General features: G+C 53.0%; 1 long non-coding RNA gene across 1 annotated transcript; it reads left to right on the forward strand.

Moving 5' to 3' along the window:
- Positions 1 to 11,509: 11,509 nt before the first annotated feature.
- Positions 11,510 to 20,766, forward strand: LOC126953813 (uncharacterized). The gene is made up of 3 exons (XR_007725365.1): positions 11,510 to 11,678; positions 11,804 to 11,960; positions 20,611 to 20,766. It is a non-coding gene; the product is annotated as an uncharacterized LOC126953813 (long non-coding RNA).
- Positions 20,767 to 21,705: the final 939 nt, after the last annotated feature.

Raw genomic sequence — 21,705 nt, forward strand, 5'->3', positions numbered from 1 at the left:
GGCATGAACCCGGGAGGCGGAGGCTCCAGTGAGCCGAGATCACACCACTGCACTCCAGCCTGGGCGACACAGTGAGACTCTGTCCCCTCCAAAAAAAGAATGGACCAGACATTCCTAAACCAACTTCCTGATAATGATCTTTCTTCCCAGGTAAAGTCTCCAAAGGTCAAGGTAGGTATTGGGAAGAGGGACCCCTAGATGCGTTTCCCAGATGCGGTTGTAGGAAAGGGTGGTCTAAAATGATTTTCAGGTTGGAGTTCATGTCTGGGTTGCAGTTGGAACTCCGCTTCCTTTGAAGGGGGCGGCAGGGGAGGAGTGGGGTTGGGGTCAGGCACTGGGGGCGGGGGAGGCACAGGGAAAATCAGGGCCCTTGTGCTGCCAGGAGACTTCTCGGGGAGCAGCGTTTTGTGCCGAAGGGAGTGGGATTAATAAAACCATCTGTGCAGACTTGGCCCATGTGGTTGTAATTAATCCCCTGCCTTCAAGCAGGTAGCAGACTCTCAGGGCTTGGCCATAGATGGGAAGAGTCCTCCCGTCCCCACCCTTCAGCACGCAGCTTCCCTCCCGCCTTCTCCACTCCTCAACGAGATGAGGAATGTGGAATTTACTGAACCATAAACTATGCCGGGGGAGCTGGGGAGGGGGCCGAAGACAGAGCAATTAGTTCATGCTCCAGTCCAGACACCCAAACATGGTTGGATTCCAGCTGCAAGGAATATTTGAAATAAATGAGCTGCCCAGGGCCAGGAGTTTGCTGTGTTTTCTGTACGGGGCCATGGCAACCAGGGAGGAAATCGTGAGCTAGGGACTGGGCTCTAGAGTCAACAAATGATGTCCTGGCCCAGCAAACGCAGAGGAAGCCGCTCATGGCTCTCCTCGGGTTTCTCAGGATTCAGCTGCTGGCAGGCAGGACTCGGGCTGACCATCTCCCTGGTGCACTCAGACCGTGGTGTTCTCTCCTGGGTTCTGATTTTTTTTTTTTTTTTTCTGGTAAGAAAAGAGAAAACGAACTCTTCTCTGGAACCTTTCTTCCTGGGCCAGAGAACAGCTGCTGTTGTTGCTGCCGGGCTGATAATGATTTTCCTGGGTAGAGGAATATGCTCCGTGGGAAAGCTCAGGCTGAGGCAGCTAGCTAGACAGAGGTGGCACTGACCTTGTGCAGGGTTGTCTTCCCACCCCACCCCAATCGCAGCCTCTACTGGGTCTGCTTTATAGGCAGGAGAGGCAAAGGTCTCCTCCAGCTCCCTTCCCCGGTGGCGTTTGGAGGTGAACCTTCGAGCTGCCCCCAAGGATGTGTCTTACAAATGCATGTGAGTACCAGGACGTAATTGGGGATTTCACCCTGAAGTTCACAGATGCTCCCTGCATCTGAATCACCCGGGGGAACCTGGGCGGGGGGGTGGGGGGGAAGCAAAATCCTGGTAAGCTTGATATGCAATAGGATGGGCCTGAGAATAGGCATCTTTGAACACCCATAGATGAATCAGTTAACATTGCTCTGAAGGTTTCTGGGGTCCCAGCGTTACGTGCAGCGTTGCATCCATGCAGAGTTGCATGCAGAGCTGCACCTATGCAGACCTCTCTGCTGTATCCTCATGGTCCTTCAGGGTCCTGCCAGGGGCTGAGACCCACAGAAGCTTGGAGACCACGGGTATAAAAGATTCTGTTCGAGTGGCCCTCCCAGCTCTCTCTGCTCTGTGTCTCAGAGCACAGGCACTCCGAGAGCTACAGATCAATGCATCAATGCCAGGCACAAAAACTTCTCACCCAGGCACAAAAGTGCTCGTCTTAGGAATGAACAAAGTAGATCCAAGGGAGAAATACTGGAGTCCAGGTAGGGAAACCTTGAGCTCTAGCCTTTAGCCTGTTTCCCCAAGGAAATTAGACTCTGGAAAGCTGAACCAGGAGCTTGGAGACAACATTCGGGTCTACAAGCCACGGCCGACGCAAGACCCTTCCAGCAGGGCCATCCCCACGGGAACCGCTCAAGGGTATTTCCCACAACCTCAGCACAGCATGTAGGGACAAGGGCCTCGTCAACCCAGCTATGTGCCTCTCGGAGTATGTCTTCCTCTCGCTTTACAGCCTAAGAAGCAAACATTTTAATCCTGGGCCCTACCTTTCGCAAGATGTTCAGCTTTGCCAATGATTTCTGTTAAGCAAAGTGGGGCCGCCAGGGTTTCTGATGCCTACAGGTGGAGTCAACTCCAGTGGAAAAGGAACCCCACCTTCCAGGCTGGCCATGTGTGGAGACTGAGTGACTGGGGAGAAGGGGCCTGGCTTCAGGACTGACGCCCGGCTTCCTCCTTCCTGTCCAGGATGCTAACTTTAAAGCCTGGAGCCTTGGCGTCTCCATCTGTGAAATGGGAACAGTACTTTCCTCCCAGCAGGGCCACTGAGACCCATATGCTTAGGGCTGGGCACATCAGGGCCTGAGCCCAGGGTATTCCTATCTCTCCCTTTGATTTGTAATTAAGGTGAAATTCACATAATATCAAATTCACTGTTTTGAAGTGCACACATCAGTGTGGCGTGTAGTGCATTCGCAATGTTGCGTAACTGTCACCTCTATCTAGTTCAAAACATTATCATCACCCCTAATGGGTACCTCACACCCATTAGGCAGCCATTCCTCATTCCGCTCCCCCAGGCCCTGGCAACCACTAATCTACTTTCTGTCTCGATTTGCCTATTCTGGACATTTCTTATCAATGGTATCAAACAATAGGTGACCCTCTGGGTCTGGCGTCTTTCATTGCCAATTGGCTTTTTAAGGAGCTGCTCCCTGGCCCCTCCCCCGTGACTTCCCTGTGTCTTCGTTTCCTTATTTCATCAAATGGGAGAACGTTTTCCTCTTCTTAGGGTTGTGAGAATTAAGCGAGCCATGTATGTAAAGTGCTTAGAACGCTGGTCACTGGTCACAGGAAGTAATCAATAAAAATAGCTAGCATAATTACTCCTCCATCCCCAGGGCACCCAGAGACCCTTGTGTATGCTCCTAAACTCACTGAAGTCGCCTAGTCCATGAATGACCCTTTCCTAGAGTGCGCCTTGCAGGGAAATCGCCTGGGCCCAGGGGCCTCAGTTTATCAGATCCGGTTTTCTAAAAACCAGTCTGGTCACCAGGGCTAGCAGAGTTGGGTGGTTAAGAGCTCTGTGGCCTCGTGCGCCTCCTCTGATCCCTAGTTTCCAAACTATATTCATTTCCTGGGGCTGCTATAACCAAGTACCACACACTGGGTGACTTAAAACAATGCACATTTATTCTCTCCCCATTATGGAGGCCAGAAGTCCAAAATCAAGGTGTGGGCAGGCCTACACTCCCTCCAGAAGTTCTAGCAGAAGATCCGGCCTATGGCCGGGCGCAGTGGCTCACATCTGTAATCCCAGCACTTTGGGAGGCCGAGCTGGGTGGACCACTTGAGGCCGGGAGCTCGAGACCAGCCTGGCCAACATGGCAAAACCTCGTCTCTATTAAAAATACAAAAACTTAACTAAAAATACAAAAAATTAGCTGGGTGTGGTGGTGTGCACACACACACTGGTGTAATCCCAGCCACTCGGGAGGCTGAGGCACAAGAATCACTTGAACCTGGGAGGCAGAGGTTTCAGTGAGCTGAGATTGTGCCAGTGCACCTCAGCCTGGACAACAGAGTGAGATTGTGTCTCAAAATAATAATAATAAACGTGATTAAAAAAGAAAAAAGAAGATCCGTCCTGGACTCTTCCAGTTTCTGGCGGCTTTAGACTGTATGGCCTGTGGCTTGTGGCTGCATAGCTCCAATCTCTGCCTCTATCTCCTCATGGCCTCCTCCCCTCTGTGCCTCTGTCCGTCTTGTAAGAACACTTGTCACTGGATTTAGGGCCCACCCAGATAATCTGGCATGATCTCATCTCAAGATCCTTAAATCAATGACATCTGCTAAAACCCTTTCTCCAAATAAGGTCACCTTCACAGTTTTCAGGATTAGGACAAGACATACCTGTGGGGTCCTAATTAGGGAAAAGGAGTCAGGCTGGCGGGACCAAGGGGAAGCAAAATGATAAAGCAGATAAGCTGTAAATCTGTCTTTCTTCATGGTCCAGGACACAGCGCCCTCCTGCGCAAATAACTCTCAATCTTCCTGGGCCCAGCTATCCCCAGACCCTCAACTGATAGGAAAATACAGGTTAGCTCACTGCAACCTTGGCATTTAAGTACTACACAAAGCCGTCTTCAGCACATGGCAAAGCACCATCCTGTAAAATCCCAGCAAGCCTTTCTCTCATTGCAATCAGCTCCTTTCTTGCTGATCTGCCCATTGCACCCTTGCAACATATTGCCATATTTTCTCTAATAAATTTGCCTTTCTTTACCTACAATTGTCTTGATAAATTCTTTTTTCTTTTTTCTTTTTTTTTTTTTTTTTTGAGGCAGAGTCTCACTTTTTCACCCAGGCTGGACTGCAGCGGTGCTATCTCGGCTCACTGCAAGCTCCGCCCCCCGGGTTCACACCATTCTTCTGCCTCAGCCTCCCAAGTAGCTGGGACTACAGGTGCCACCACCACGCCCGGCTAATTTTTTGTATTTTTTAGTAGAGACGGGGTTTCACCGTGTTAGCCAGAATGGTCTCGATCTCCTGACCTCATGATCCACCCGCCTCGGCCTCCCAAAGTGCTGGGATTACAGGCGTCAGCCACCACACCCGGCCCCAGTAAATTCTTCTTAACCTCACGCCACTGACTTGGGGAGCCACCATGCATCCCTCCACACACACCTTCAGAGCAGAGTGCATAATGGTACCCACTCCTGGAGTGGCCATGAAGACTGATGAAACCATGCAGGTAGAAAAGAGCCCAGCACCAGGCCGATGGTGGGTGCTGCCCAACAGGCAATGACTCCCATCCTTATTCGCGACATGCCATCTGCCTCCTGCCCTGGCCTCTTGCAGCCAGTCTCCTGAGACCAGATTTGCTCTAGAATTAATTGGTCGATGTTCTAAGAGATGAGTATCAAGGGCTTGCTTAGAAGCCACAGGACCAGGCTCGGACCAGAAACTTGTTCGACAGAGGACTTGGACTCTTCTCTTGATCTCTCCTTGACAGGCTACAATGAGTGGGTTCTGGGCCCTGCGAAGGGTGGGCATTGCCCAGGAGTCACTGGAAATAGGGGCTAAGCTCAAGACATCATGCCCCAAGTGCCAAGCATCGCCTCCCCCCATCTTTCACTGAGACAGACGGATGAAGCTTGCATCCCTGCAGCTTCTGCAGCCAGGCCTGCTCTGAATTCATCGTACAAGGAAATGGAATGTGAGCCCCAGGCTATTTAAAGAGCCAGGGAGACTGGGGGCTCGGCGGGGGCCCAGCCAAGCCAGGGTGCCTCGGATCAGCACAGGGCTCCACTGTGCACATGGTTTGATTTACAGGAGGGCTGCGAGTGACTCCAACTTCAGACAGAGAACTATTTGAAGCAGCTGCCAGATGTTGTGTCTGAAATGGGTTTTTACAACTTGCTTACTGGTTAGCAGCCTGCCTCCCGCCAGAGTTCAGCTTGCCCCGGCGGGTTCAGGGTCCTGGCACTGGCCCACAGGCCTTTGCTCAGCAGCCTGATCCCTCCTGTTCAGCCCGAGTCTGTTCTGCCTCGAGTGCACTGGGGGTGGGTGCCTGGTTTCTGAAGCATCCCACCTTCCTGGGGTGGTGTTGGGACCCCGATTTCGGTACATCCTTCAGGCACCCTAAGAATGCTCTGGAATGTTCTGTCTGAGCTCACTGCAGGATCCTCTGGGAGAGGCAGAAATTTCACAAACAGCTTTCAATGAGGCACCCCTTGGAGCAGATAGATCTTCCACAGCAAGACTGTCCCCAACCCCTTGAGCATGGCCTGGGAGGTGTGGCACGGACTGGCAGGTCCTGTTCTTCCATCCCAGTCCCTCCCACTCATTTCACTTTGGCTGATGCCAGCCTCTTTAATTGGACCATGGAAGGTCACAGGGGACCGGGGTTGGGACCCCAGTTCAGCTAGGGACTTCTGGATGGCTCCCAATCCTCTGGAAATCCCAGTGAACCAGGGAAGCTCCAGGCAGGCACCTGTGGGTGGAGGCCACTGTGTCCAGGCCAGACCCACCCTGTCAGGGTCGGTGGGATTTCTCCGAGCGAGACTACGGGAGTTCACTTGGAGTTAGAGGGTGTTTCTCAGCCCCTCCCCACTCTGGGGAGACCTGTGGCAAGAGGCACATGACTCAGTGTTCACTTCCTGAGGCCACTTGGAATGGACGTCTCAAAAGGTTTGCTCTGGAGTAAGGCGGGTAACCAGGGAAGCGGGTGGGGGGGAGGTGGGGCGGGCGAGGCCCAGGACGGAGGAGGTTGTGTAATTAATCTTGTTGCATGTGAAACACATTTGTGTCCGTCCAGGAATCCTGCAAGCGCCAAAGTGGACAGAGTGTTCAGTCCCCTCCCGAAAGCGCCAGAAATGTTTTGTCCACTGGGAGGGAAAACATCCTCTGCTTATGCACTCAAATTTGGCTCTCCCTCGCAGGAGACACCTCAGAGGGCCCGATCTGAGCAGCGGGCCGGTGGCTGCAGGGCAGGGTGTAGGGGGCGTGCAGCCAGCCTCGAGCACCCTGCCTCCCTTTGGGACAAAAGCAGACCCCTCCAGCCTGTGTTTTTGGCAGCCCTAAGGAACTCTTTCTGCACCACCCAGACCCAGCCCCTGCTCCCTTTTTTTGCTTCTGAATCCTTCTGAGAATCAGAAAGAGAGGAGATCATGAGCAGGACACCCTCTCCCAAGAGCCCAGAAATGGTGGTGGAACTTAGCAAGTTCCCGGGCTGGCCTGCTGCAGGGGTGAAGGCTGCAGGAGTGCACAGAAGTGCAGGCCAGGACCCAGGTGGTCTGGGGTTTGGACTCAGAACACCAGCCACCGCTGATCCCAGGACCCTGGACTAGTCACCACCTTAGGAAGCCTCAATTTCCTCTGCCTTCAAGTGGGAATAATGGGGAATAATGACACCTTCCAGCCAAGCCTGTGGCATTGTGAAGATCAAATGAGGTCTGTGTGTGGGGCCATGCCTTGGGAGGCTTCAAAGCCCACTCTCCCCAAGGGTTATTTTTTTGTTTTGTTTTGTTTTTTGGACATAATTTCACTCTGTCGCCCAGGCTGGAGTGCAGTGGTGCAATCTCGGCTCACCGCAAACTCTGCCTCCTGGGTGCAAGTAATTCTTGTGCCTCATCCTCCTGAGTAGCTGGAATTACAGGCACCCGCCACCACGCCCGGCTAGTATTTGTACTATTAGTAGAGATGGGGTTTTGCCATGTTGCCCAGGCTGGTCTCAGACTCCTGACCTCAAGCAATCCGCCTGCCTTGGCCTCCCGAAGTGCTGGGATTACAGGTGTGAGCCACTGCACCTGGCCCCAAGGTCTTAATCTAATAAAATTTGCTTATGGGAAAGAGAGAAAGAAAAGCATCCCTAGGAATGTCTACGCCTTCTGGAGAAATCCCTCCTTCTGGCCCAGCGGCTTCTCCTCCTGGGTCTCCTGCAGCCATCCCTGGACACTGGGGGCCCTTCTGAGCAACCCCACCCCTAGCTTGCTGGAAGGATGAGCTGGAGATGCCATTTCCCCCGAGGGGAGCCCTGAGGCTGAGGCAGCAGCCCAGCCCAGACACTGCTTCGGAGGACAGCCCTTGAGGACGTCCTGGCCACTTAGGAGCCAGCAAGCGCCTTTCCCTTTCAGGGCCTAGCCCCCAAGTCCGAGAGGTCCTGTCACGGTGGGGCATACAGGTGCTGCTGCAGACCCACAGTCTCCATTGTCCCATTTGGCAAATATATCATGACTCTTTTGTCCGTGCTGGATACATGTGGACATCCAGATTCAGACTCAGGGCCAGGCGCGGTGGCTTATGCCTGTAATCCCAGCACTTTGGGAGGCCGAGGCGGGAGGATCACCTGAGGCTGGGAGTTCAAGACCAGCCTGACCAACATGGCAAAACCCTGTCTCTCCTAAAAATACAAAACTTAGCCGGGCCTGGTGGCGTGTGCCTGTGATCCCAGCTACTTGGGAGGCTGAGGCAAGAGAATCGCTTGAACCCAAGAGGCAGAAGTTGCAGTGAGCTGAGATAGCACCACTGCACTCCAGCCTAGGCCACAGAGTGAGACTTCGTCTCAAAAATATATATATAAAACATAAATAAGTAAAAAATAAGATTCAGACTCGGAAAACCAGGATTCTGGGCAAGGAGTCCAGTGCAGGGCACAGACCAGGAAACACGGGAGAAGGGGTCTCAAGCGACACAGAGGACGGAGCAATAAACTTTGCCAGGCAATTAGGACAGGGACATGCTAGCAAGGTTTTGAAGGATGAGTAGGAGTTTGCCAGGGGAGGAAAGTGAGTTCATTTGTTTAGGTTCCTCTGTAAAGTGGGGACCTTGCTGGGTGGTTTTTTGTAAGGTACTGAGAACAGGGCCTGGCACATGGTGCCATTTAAGTGTTGGGTGGATACAGTGACGATGATAGCAGTAATAACATGCTATCTATGCTTACAGCTTCTCTGCCTCCTACGGGCAACACCTTGAAGGTGCCTGAAACCCAGAACTTCAGGTCTCCAGGGCCGTTTATTCTATTTAAGTTCAGAGGTTCTTCTGCCTCCAGGCAGCTCCTGGTCTGGGCCCTGACTCTGAATTCCCACTGGGTGCTCCCATTGTGAAACCCACTAGCAGTCTATATCCCAAGTGTTTTCCCTGGAGAGGCTGGCCCCAGCCTCTCACAGGAAGAACCTGGGCTGGGTGCGGTGGCTGAAGCCTGTAATCCCTGCACTTTGGGAGGCCGAGGCATGCAAATCGCTTGAGCTCAGGAGTTCGAGGCCAGCCTGAGCACCATGGTGAAACCCTGTCTCTACCAAAAAACAAAAACTTACCCGGGTGTGGTTGTGCGCGCCTGTGGTCCCAGCTACTCAGGAGGCTGAGGCAGGAGGATTGCTTGAGTCTGGGAGGCGGAGCTTGCAGTGAACCAAGATTGTGCCATTGCACTCCAGCCTGGCCAACACAGTGAGACCCTGTCTCAAAAAAGAAAAAAAAGAAAGAAAGAAGTCGGAGTTCTTGGAGGCGTGCTGACAAAGACAGATTAAAACCTTTTTCTTTTTAAAATAAATAAATAAAATGTAAAAAAGAAGCAGCCAGGCGTGTTGGCTCACACCTGTAATCCCAGCATTTTGGGAGACCAAGGCAGGTGGATCACCTGAGGTTAGGAGTTCAAGACCAGCCTGGCCAACACGGTGAAACCCCGTCTCTACTAAAATACAAAAATTAGCTGGGCGTAGTGGCGTGCGCCTATAATCCCAGCTACTCAGGAGGTTGAGGTAGAAGAATCGCTTGAACCGGGGAGGCAGAGGTTGTAGTAAGCGGAGATTGCACCACTGTACTCCAGCCTGGGCGACAGGGCAAGACTACGTCTGAAAAAAAAAAATTAAAAAGAAAGAAAGAAGAAGAAGAACGTGGGCCTCTATGGGTGGCTCCCTGAGCCCTGCCCTTTGGTTTTTCATTTTTCTGGGAGTAGCCATAGTGGCTGCTTGGAGCCCACTCAGTGCCATGTGGGGCAGCTAGCCCCAGAGTGTCCTGGATCCCAGACCTCCTGTGTGCCTGGAGATCAGCCCCTCAGGCACTCTGAGTGTGCTGTGGGCCAGCCCGGAGATGCTGTACAATGGAGCATTGCTGTGGATGGGAGCAGGACTCAGCACCTCCCAGGCTCCAGAACCGCCAAGAGCAAACCCAGACTGCCATCCTCCTAAATTCATTTCCTGGGAAGGATCCCAGGAGGAGCTGGAGTTTGCTCCTCCCAAGGGTAGTAAGTTCAGAAAAAGAGATCCAGGTAGAAGACCTGGGACTCGGGTGGAAGACAGGGCTACAGTTCTGCTACTCGTTTGTGGGCCTCACCTCTCTCAGCCTCCGTACCTGCCCTCCCAAACAGGCATGATTATAATATTCACATCTTGCCAATAACATAATTCTGAGAACTCGCCCTGTCTAGGAAAAGCAATTTGCATGTATTAATGCATGTAATCCCTTACCAGCTCTCCATGGCAGGTGCTGCTGTGACCCCACAGGCTCAGAAAGGTTCATTCGCTTGCTCAAGGTCACACAGCTGGAACTGAAAACCAGGCTTCACTGGTATCAAACCCTGAGGTCTTGACCCTATGCTACGCCACCTCCCTCAGCAGATCCCAGGCAGCTTGCAGGCAGTCAAGGGCTTCCTGAGACCCAGAAGTCTTGCTCTTATACCTTCGGCGCTCACTCACCCCTGCTCTGTGCAGGACAATGTGTTGGGTTCTGAGTGTGGACCCTAGAGACAGAGTGAACTCTGCCCTGGGGCTTTCCTGCCACAGGAATGGGAGGGGTGGTGCTGTGTCTTCTGGTCCCTTGCTTGATCCTGGCACATAGTAGGTGTTCAATAAATGCACATGGGCTGGGCTCGGTGGCTCATGCCTGTAATCCCAGCAGATTGGGAGGCCAAGGCAGGTGGATCACTTGAGGTCAGGAGTTTGAGAGCAGCCTGGCCAACATAGCAAAACTCTGTTTCTACTAAAAATACAAAAAAAAAAAAAAAAAATTAGTTGGCCCTGTTGGCAAACACCTGTAGTCCCAGCTACTCAGGAGGCTGAGGTGGGAGAATTGCTTGAAACGTGGGAGGCGGAGGTTGCAGTGAGCTGAGATCACACCACTGCACTCCAGCCTGGGTGACAGAGCAAGACTCCGTCTCAAAAAAAAAAAAAAGGTGTTGGATAAATAAGAAAAGAGGATGGGACAGGAGCAGCTCAGCTGAATGGAGAAAGGCAGGGCTGCAAACTTGCTCTAGAGGACCTCAGAAAAGAACCCTGGGCTTTGGGCCGGGCGCGGCGGCTCACGCCTGTAATCCCAGCACCTTGGGAGGCTGAGGTGGGTGGATCACCTGAACTCAGGAGTTCGAGACCAGCCTGGCCAACATGGTGAAACCCCATCTCTACTAAAATTACGAAAAATTAGCCAGGCGTGGTGGCAGGCGCCTGTAATCCCAGCTACTTGGGAGGCTGAAACAAGAGAATAGCTTGAACCAGGGAGACAGAGGCTGCAGTGAGCCAACATCGCACTATTGCATTCTAGCCTGGGCAACAAGAGCTAAACTCCATCTCAAAAAACCCTGGGCTTTATCAAAGATGAAGGCTGAGGAGGCCCAGGCCGAGGGAGGAGGCCGGAGGGCAGGTCGGGAGGGAGGACTCCACACTGAGAGCCCGGGCGGCCTTCAGGGCGATGCAGAATGAACTGGCACCTCCAGCCAGGGCCAGGGTAAGGATGGGTACAGGACACGCACCAGGTACCAGGAAGGACGACATTCCCCTCTCCCCTGGCGCAAAGGAGGGGCTGTCTTTGAGTGCTGGGCTCGACATGCCTGCAGAGTTCACTCGGCATGGGCTCTGCTGCCGGTCTGTCTGCTTGTTCTCAGGAGAAGCCAGGACTCAGGCATTCAGACCGCAGCCGGCGCTCCCTGGACACTAGGCACACTCCACCCCAGGCAAGCCTCGGGACCTTGCAGGGGAGCTCCTGCTGTAACTGTTTCTCAGAAGCAGAAACACAGGCTGGGAGGGGCGCCGTGACTTTCTGCTGAAGGGCAGAGCTGCAGCCCAGCGTTCCCTTCCGCTATGCTGGTTCCTGCGGGGAGTGCTGTCTCCCGACCAGGTCTGGGCCCCTCTTCATGCTGCCCAGGCAGTGTCCACACAGAAGCCTTCACTGCAGCTGTTGGCCCCTTGGGAAGGGCTGGGTCAAGGCCACCATTGCTGCCTTCTCTTCCTTCTCTTTCCCAGGAATTGACTTTTCTGTTTGGAGCTGAGAAATGGGTCCCCTGAGGATGCCAGCAGCGAGGGGATCTTCCCAGCCGACCTCCTCCTCTCGTGTTACTCATGCAGGCGAGAACTGTTTTGCTCATTCCCCGTGGGTCACCCTTGGAGTCAGGCTCTGAAGGTAGGAGGCAGCGCGACGGAGGGAAAGGCAGGGTCACGGTGGCTGGCATCGGTGATGTCCTTGTGTGTGTTAGCACTGCCTAACTTCCTTTAGCCCCTCATCCCTGCAGTCCTCACCCTGAGGCGGAGGGTCTGCGCTCATCTCCACTTTATAGATGAAGACACCGGGGCTCAGGGCAGCTAAATGCACAGCGAGGCCACAGGTCAAGCCCAAGCCCATTGTGCTCAGCCCCACAACCCCTGCCTCCCGGGAGCTCCAGGAAAGGGAGGGAGACAGAGTCACCACAGCCCATGGGCTTCCAGGACCCCAGCCTGGGATGCCAGCTGCCAGGGCTTCCCCGAGGGGGGACTCTGGGATGGATTTCCCAGGGGGGACTGAGGGTACCCTGTGCAGAGCAGATGGAGCGGGGGCTCCAAGGAGGGGAAGATGGCCCCGGGGAGGGGGGAATGTCATCTCCAGGCTCGGGGATGCAGACCAGGGAGGTAGGAACTGGCAAGGGGAAAGGTTGACAGCAAGGAAGCCTGAGCCCCGGGGTCCTCCCTTCTCTCACAGGCACTGGGCAGCTCTTTCACTAAGAGAGTATAGCCTGGGCAACATAGGGAGACCCTGTCTCAAAAAAAAAAAAAAAAAAAAAATCAGGCCGGGCACAGTGGCTCACACCTGTAATCCCAGCACTTTGGGAGGCCAAGGCAGGAGGATCACTTGAGCCCAGGAACTCAAGACCAGCCTGAGCAACATGGTGAAACCCCATCTCTACTAAAAATACAAAAATTAGCTGGGCATGGTGGTGGTGCGTGCCTGTAGTCCCAGCTACTCGAGAAGCTGAGGCTCACTTGAGCTGGGGAGGCAGAGGTTTCAGCGAGCCAAGATCGCACCACTCCACTCCAGCCTGAGCGACAGAGTGAGGCTTTGTCTCCAGAACAATAAAGATAAAAGAAAAAAAAGAGCTAAGAGAGTGACGCTCAGATTTGGGCATTTCCGGTATTTCTCACTGGGACTCTCCCGCTTTTTTTTTTTTTTTTTTTTTTTTTTTTGAGACAGGGTCTCACTCTGTCCCCAGGCTGGAGTGCAGTGGTACAACTGTGGCTCACTGCAGCCTTGCAGCCTCTGCCTCCCAGGCTCAAGCGATCCTCCCTCTCAGCCTCCCAAAGGGCTGGGGTCACAGGTGTGAGCCACCACACCAGGCCAGTCTGTGTTTTCATGTCCCTCTTCCCCATGTCTGTCTGGAAGCCTCTGCCTGGGGCCTTGTAAGTAAGCACTCAGTACACATTTGTAATTCACTGGGCCAAAAAATGAGCAAGTGGATGGATAAACGAACGAAGTAGTAAGTTGACTAGGACATGGGACTCCTTGATCAATCCCCAGGGTCCAGCTCCCCCATGGAGCCCAGATCACCAGGGTAGCCAGGAATGGCCCCTGTGCCAAGGGCAGGAGCCCAGGGAGAGGGCGGCAGCTGCTCGTCCTGGCTTCCAGGCCAGTGGAGACGGAGCTTCCCATCGAGGCTAAGCTGTTCTGGATGGCCTGTCCCAGGCAAGGTGGCCCCTCCATCCCACCCTCCTCCTCCTCTCCCATGTGTGTCTCTGTGGAGGGGGCACCAGCAGGACTGTGACCAGCAGGACTGTGCTGGCTTTCCCAGGGCCACAGCTCTCCTTGTTTTCTCTGAAAACATTCCCGTGTCCAAAACGAATGAGGACAATTGACCTAGCCAAGGTTACCTTGGTCTTCCTGGCCCAGTGTCGGTTCCCAGCGTATTTTTACGAGCTGTTTAATCTGCACACTGTCCTCTGTTCTCAATAAATGGGGCTGCGCATTCCAGGATGGCCTCGAATGATAACACCAGCCGTCTAGACGGAGACCAGCCCACTGACACTATCATAAATAAAAATAGCTTTGTATTCCAGTCTCTTGCCAGAGCCTGGGAGGGGCCGGCACATTCCCTGCAGGCTGGCTGTGCCAGAGCTCACCCAGTCTCCCTGTCTGGCTCTGCCCCGCACCCCATGCCCGGGGGAGCCTGGCAGAACCCGCACCGCCTGTGGGCAGGAGGGAGGAGGCAGATGTTCCTGGAGTGGCCTGCTGGGACCGCATTGGTGAAGCTTCCGTACGATGTCTCCTTGATGCCCCTCACTTCACGTGGCCTGAGGAAGCTGCATGGGCAATGGATACCCAGGCGGTCATCTGGGGCTTTACTTTGTTTTTGTTTTTGTGTTTTTAAAGCAGAATCTCACTCCGTTGCCCAGGCTGGAGTGCTGAGGCGTGATCTCAGCTCACTGCAGCCTCCGCCTCCCAGGTTCAAGCGACTCTCTTGCCTCAGTCTCCCAAGTAGCTGGGACTACAGGTGCGCACCACCATGCCCAGCTAATTTTCTGTATTTTTAGTAGAGATGGGGTTTTGCCATGTTGCCTAGGCTGGTCTCGAACCCCTGGCCTCAAGTGATCCACCCGCTTCAGCCTCCCAAAGTGCTGGGATTACAGGTGTGAACCACCGCACCTGGCCTTGGGGCTTTAACTTTGAACTCCAAAGTCAGAGCTCTACCCACTGTTCCCTGGGCCCAGGCCTGCCCTGGGACAGGCTGCAGGACCCAGACCCGGGACTGCCTGGGATTACACCCAAGACAAAAGGTGCTCAGCCCAAGAAATGAAGGCCTGAAAATGTAGGGATTTTCAGTTGCTGGCCCCTCCTCTCATGGTCCTTGCTCCCTCCGTTGCTCGCTCACTGACTGCTCCTTCACTTGCTCCTTGAACAGTGAATGCCTGTCCTTAAGGAGCCAGGATAGGGTGGGCTCAGGTCTCAGGGCAGCAGATGGGCGGAGGCAGCTGGGGTCCTGCGCTCAGTGGCCACGGCGCTGCTGCACACATTATGTGGGTATGCCAGGGTGTGCAGGGTGTACTGGCATCTCCCTGTGTGTCCAGGCCAGTGTGGAGCTTCCTACTCCAGGCCACAGGCACAGGCCCAAGTCTCCACACTCACCCACATGCTCTCAATCGATTAGTTTACATCTACACTGAGAATGGCGGCCTGGTGGGTGACATACCCTACTGCAGTACACAACCTGAATACCTGTACAAGGCAGCCCTGCACCACTTTCCCTCCCTTCCCCATTCGGATCAAGTCTCAGGAACAAAAATCCTGGCTGCTCTTTGGGTCCGTAGAGTCTTCATTTTGGCCTCTCATGTGGGTGCAGTGAGCCACGGGGGACATGGGTGAGCAGAAGAAGAAGAGTTACACAGAACGAAGAGGATTCTGTAAGATGGAACTGGCTGAAGGTGGGGAATAGGGCCGTGGGCTGGATATGACCCAGCACACCATATGTGCCCTATAGATGGGGTAGAGCTTCTGTTTTCATTATGAGTGACCGGGGGACCAGGTCCTTGCTGTGCAGGCTCCTAATCCAGTGCTCTGGCCCATCCTGGAGGGGAGGCTTCCCGATAACTGATAACACCACGCTGACTTCCTGTTCCACAGCCCTGAGGCTCTCCAAACCCTGCCCCTCCATTCACAGAGAGCGGGGCCCTCAAGAGCCAAGCCAGAGGAAAACGGGGGCCTTGGGCTGACCCTCGGAGAGACAATGCCAGCACAGCACATCCCGAGAAGCACTGAGGCCCTCCCCCACTCAACAACAGCCAGGAGGACGCGCGGGTCCTTCTGTTGGGATCCCTGCTGACCTTCTTTATCTAAACAGCTTGTTTATTTATGTATTTATTTATTTTGAGACGGAGTCTCGCTCTGTTGCCCAGACTGAAGTGGCGCAATCTCAGCTCTCTGCAACCTCCACCTCTTGGGTTCAAGCGATTGTCCCATCTCAGCCTCCCGAGTAGCTGGGACTACAGGGGTGCGCCACCACACCTGGCTAGTTTTTGTAATTTTAGTAGAGTCAAGGTTTCACCATGTAAGCCAGGCTTGTTTTGAACTCCTAACCTCAGGTGATCCACCCGCCTCAGCCTCCCAAAGTGCTGGGATTACAGGTGTGAGCCACTGCACCCGGCCTAAATGGAATCTGTAGACCTAAATGTTCAGTAAGGAATTTCCAGAATCATGCCAAGCAGATCTGTGATGGGGAGAGGCCATCCCGCCAGTCCCCAGCTCAGGACAGGGCTCTTCAGAGGGAGGGGTGCCTGCAGGCCTTCATGAAAGGGGCTTCACACACTGGAGGCTTTTCTGCTTCCCCTCGCTCTCTCCCCTTCCACCAACAGTGCATAAAGCAAGAAGAAAATGCTTCTCTGCCCAAGTACTCAATAGTAACGATGTTGGAAGAGGAGCGAGTGAGAGCCTCCTGTGGCCTCAGCTTCTACCTACGTCATGACACAGAGACTGATCACCAGGCCAGGTGTCCCCTCACCTGCGGGGGCCATGGAACCGGCTTTGCTGCGCTCCCAACTTCCTGTCCCACTAGATGTCTCCCCGTCCCAGCTGCAAGGAAGAGAATCAGAGAAAGTACTGGGAGACGCAAGGGGGTAACAGAACAAGGAACGGTGAAGAAAAGAAGGGAAGACCAGCCGCTCATCCCTTCTCCCCAGGGACAGGAGTGGAGGGAAGAACGGAGGTGAAGATGGCCCCTCTAGAAAGGACTAGGACCAGGGCAGGACCAAACCGGCAGGTCTCTTGACTTGTCACCAACCTTCCCTTCTCCAGCACACAGGAGGAGCTAAATCAGAAGCAGAAGGGAAGAATGAAGAAGAGACCAGAGCATTTCAATGCACAGGCCTGAGCATTTTACATTTGAAATTGATGGAGGCTGGGCACAGTGGCTCATGCCTGTAATCCCAGCATTTTGGGAGGCTAAGGCAGGTGGATCACTTAAGGTCAGGAGTTTGAGACCAGCCTGGCCAACATGGGGAAACCCTGTCTCTACTAAAAATACAAAAAAAAAAAAAAATTAGCTGAGTGTGGTGGCACACACCTGTAATCCTAGCTACTTGGGAGGCTGAGGCACAAGAATCTCTTGAACCGAAGAGACAGAGGTTGCAGTGAGCCGAGATTACACCACTGCACTCCAGCCTGGGTGACAGAGAGAGACTCTGACTCAAAAAAAAAAAGAAAGAAAATGAAAATGATAGGAAAATCTGTGAGTCAAAGAATAGGAAAGAGTAGTTTGACTTTGCACAGCTGGCAGACAGGAACTGGAGGAACAATCAAAAGACTCCAGGCTATTCCATAAACCAGCTCCGAAAGCCCCATGCAAAGCCCCCCAGAACATTCCACCACATTTAATGCTGGCAGCACTCCTATGAGACTGCAGTTCTGTCCTCTTTTTACAGAGGGGGAAACTGAGGCACAAAAGGGGAAAGCCTTGACCAAAGTGTGACTCACAGCTGGCAGGAGGCAGGGCCAGAGTTCAGACAGAGACTGCTCTGACTCCAAGCCGCGCCTTGTCCCCCTCGGCCTCTCTGTGCCCCTCACCGCCTGGCACTGTGTTAGCTCAAGACGTGTTTATTCAATGCACGATCTGGAATAAACAAAGCCCTCCCGTCTCGCACATCAGCCACTCAAACAAGCATTTGTTGAGGATGTTGAGGGTGACAAAGGCAGCATTCGACCAGCGGCCCTGACAGCCTCCAGGCTGGCCAGGCACAAGCTGATCTAAGAGGAGACAAAAGGGAGACATCCACAGACAGGATAATTGACGAGTGCCCTGCTCCGCTGCACCCCTGGGGAAGCTCAGAGGCTGGGGTTTCAGATTTGGGCATGGCACTTGCTGAATATCTCCTAAGACCTGGGTAATCTGCTCACATCCAAAGTCCCACTAGAGCCTCTCAAGAAAGGGGAGCAGGCCCCCTTTTTACAGCAGGAGAAGCTGAGGCCCAGAGGGTTCAAGGGTGGTCCAGGTTCACATAGCCTGATTACGGTAGGCAGGGCTCCTCCAGAGCCTCTGTGGGGAGCGTCTGGGCCCACAGTGCCTGAGGCTGGAAGGGCACACTTTGAAGTAGCAGTTTGGCCAGCCGGGGTAGAGCAGAGTCATCCGTCCCTGGGGAGGGTTTATGGTGTTGAAGTCCTTGGGACCAGGTCGGGGGTGAGGACTAAACTCTGACCTTTTTTCTCTCTTGCCCAAATTCATATCTAAGGGGCCTAGGGAGTGTGAAAGGAAAATAAATCTTGGGATCCCAAAATCACTAAGCTAAAGGGAAAAGTCAAGCTGGGAACTGCTTAGGGCAAACCTGCCTCCCACTCTAGTCCTGAAAAAAAAAGCTACTAAGATTAAAAAAAAAAAAAAAAAGCTACATGGCTGGGCGCGGTGGCTCACGCCGGTAATCCCAGCACTTTGGGAGGCCGAGTCAGATGGATCACAAGGTCAGGAGATCGAGACCATCCTGGCTAACATGGTGGAACCCCATCTCTACTAAAAATACAAAAAATTAGCCCGGCGCAGTGGCGGGCACCTGTAGTCCCAGCTACTCGGGAGGCTGAGGCAGGAGAATGGCGGGAACCCGGGAGGCAGAGCTTGCAGAGAGCCGAGATTGCACCACTGCACTACAGCCTGGGCGACAGAGTGAGACTCCACCTCAAAAAAAAAAAAAACAAAAAAAACCAAAAAAAACAAAAAACTACATACCTCCCTCACAATTTGTCCGCAAGGAAATTCCTTGTGGACAAAGGACAGACCGAACTCAGTCATCCTTTGCTCACTGAGATCAATGCATATCTGATTGCTTCCTTTGGAAAGGCTAATCAGAAACTCAGAATAATGCAACCACTTGTCTGTTCATCTACCTGTGACCTGCAAGCCCCTTCCCCACTTCGAATTGTCCCACCTTTCCAGAACAAGCCAATGGACATCTTACATATATTGACTGATGTCTCATGTCTCCCTGAAGTGTATAAAACCAAGCTATGCCCCGACCACCGTGTATAATTCACACGTCGTCAGGACCTCCTGAAACTGTGTCACAGGCATGTCCTAACCTTGGCAAAAGAAACCTCCTAAATGAAGACTTGTCTCAGATACTCTTTGGTTTATAGGAGTCATACCCTAGAAACCGTAGAATCTCATCAGATAGGTTTTAGTTAACCTGATATAACGTGGCTTACTTTTCAACCTGACTCCAACGTAACATCACATGACAGGTAAAGAAACAGATAAAGAAGGAAGTAATCTCAACACTTTGGGAGGCTGAGGCAAGAGGATCGCTTGAGCCCAGGAGTTCGAGACCAGCCTGGGCAGCATGGTGAAATCCTGTCTCAACAAAAAATAAAATAAATAGCCAACATGGTGGTCCCAGCATGTCTGTAGTCCCAGCTGCTCGGGGAGGCTGAGGTAGGAGGATGGCTTGAGCCTGGGAGGTGGAGGCTGCAGTGAGCCCTAATCACCCACTGCACTCCAGCCTGAGTGAAGGCAAATTTGCATCTGTAAAGAATCTCTATTAACATAACTAAATTTTTATCCACTTCCAGGCCCTCCCAATCCTGAAGAGATGAACTGAGAGTCTTCCACCTTTTAAGGGTCTGAGTAGGAAACATTTGCCATCTACTGTCTCTAAGGGTGCTCACCCAGGAGACTTCATAAGAAGCTTGGTCTCCACAACCCCTTATCTTAACCCAAACACTCCTTTCTACTGATTCCAGGCTTTTAGATAATATAACTCTTTCAACCAATTGCCAAGCAGAAAATCTTTGAATTCACCTACAACCTGTAAGCCACACTCCCGCTGCCCCACGCCCCCACCCTTTAAGTTGTCCCAACTTTCTGGACTGAACCAATGCATTCCTCACGTGTGTTGCTGATGCCTTAGGTCTCCCTAAAATGCATAAAACCAAGCTGTCACCCAAACACCTTGGGCACATGTTCTCAGGACCTCCTGGGCTATGTCTTGGTCATGGTCCTCACATTTGGCTCAGAATAAATGTCTTCAAATATTTTACAAAGTTCGGTTTTTTCAACAGGGGAACGGTTCCCATGTGGCACCCTGTGTCTTCTCCATCCAACACAAAACATCCAGGTGCTTGCATGTCCCTCCCCAAACAGCTTCTGACTGTCCCCTTACCCCTCCTCAGCCTGGGAGGACTCCTGAAACCGCCTTTGCAAAATTATGACTGAGAAAGTGCAAGAGATCTAACTTAACCAACTCCATCTTGCTTCTAGCCTCCAAGCTGTCCTTGTTCATTCCTGGGCGTAGGCTGAACTAACGTTGGGAGAAACTTAGTTTATAGTTTAAACATAGACGGTCACAGCCCTTTCCTAAAGCAGACTTCCTTCTAGAATGGGGACTAGATTGTCTTTGTAGGATTAACTTTAGCCACAAGAATAGAAATGATGGTTTAGGAGTCGTGTAGCTGGAGTCTACAAGATTCTGACCCTTCCTCAACTGCTCTGAAGGTCAGTGCTTGAGCTCGGCGTGGTGGCTCATGCCTATAGTCCTAGCACTTCGGGAGGCTGAGGTGGGTGGATCACCTGAAGTCAGGAGTTCAAGACCAGCCTGGCCAGCATGGCGAAACCTCTTCTTTACTAAAAATACAAAAATTAGCCCAGCGTGGTGGTGGGCACCTGTAATCCCAGCTATTAGGGAGGCTGAGGCAGGAGAGTCTCTTGAACCTGGGAGTTGGAGGTTGCAGTGAGCCAAGATCTTGCCACTGCACTCCAGCCTGGGCAACATAGCAAGACTCTGTCTCAAAAAGATAAAAATAAAAATAAATCATCGATGCTTGAAACATTTTGCAGACCCCGCACCTGATGGATCAGCTGGCCCCACCCAGATCGATAAACTGGCTCATCTGATCTTATGGCCCCCACCCAGGAACTGACTCAGTGTAAGAGGACAGCTTTGACTCCCTGTGATTTCATCTCTGGCCAATCAGCACTCCCGACTCACTGGCTTCCCCCACCCACCAAGTTATCCTTAAAAACTCTGCTCCCTGAATGCTCAGGGAGACTGATCTGAGTAATATTAAAACTCTGGGTCAGCATAACTGGCTCTGAGTGAATTACCCTTTCTCTATTGCAATCCCCTGTCTTGATGAATCAGCTCTGTCTAGGCAGCGGGCGAGGTGAACCCCTTGAACAGTGACACTGCAACATGGAAGAAGAAGCCCCACTCCCACGTCCACTCTCCCCCTTCCCCTCAGCTCTGTCTCGTTCCCTGGCACACTAGAGCTCTGGAGCCCAGTCCGCACCTGTTCTTCCCAGAAGCCTCAGAGGTACCCTGATTGCCCTCTGGGAAACCACCTTTCAGGCGTGTGACCCAGTCCACCAGTGTCTTCCCTGAGACCTTCGCAGGCACTGTGGGGAAAGCAGCTCTCTTTCTGCTGAGACTGGAGTTGGTAGGATGAGGGTCTGGAGACACCGGGAGGCATCGTAGCCCTGCTGCTGCAGAAGGAACCAGTTCCCGGCAGAGACAAGGCATTGAGACGGGGGCTGCACCTATTCCAGGCCGGCACGTGCACACCTGAATCCAGAGGTGCCTCAGGCCAGGCCACCCCCAGGACCTTGAGGCACAGGAGCCAATACATTCTCTCTTTTGCTGACACCAGTTGGAGCTGGGTTTCTCTCACCTACGGCAACCACGGAGTCAGGCCCCCCTCTTCCCGAAGGACCCAAAGGACCCCTCCCAGAGGCAGAACTGGCTTTCCTGGGACCCTGAGAGGGAGGACATTGCCCATGACATTGAAGCCCCATGGTCAACAGCACGAGTCTTGAGGCCAACTTTGGCCCTATCTCAGCTGCAAGGCCTCGGGCAAGCACCTTGGCCTCCTGGGGCCTCTGTCCCTTCATTTCAAATGGGAATGACAGTAATTGTAAGGATGGAAGGAGACGGAG

The sequence above is a fragment of the Macaca thibetana genome, chromosome 1 (genome assembly GCF_024542745.1).
Source record: "Macaca thibetana thibetana isolate TM-01 chromosome 1, ASM2454274v1, whole genome shotgun sequence".
NCBI lineage: Eukaryota > Metazoa > Chordata > Mammalia > Primates > Cercopithecidae > Macaca > Macaca thibetana.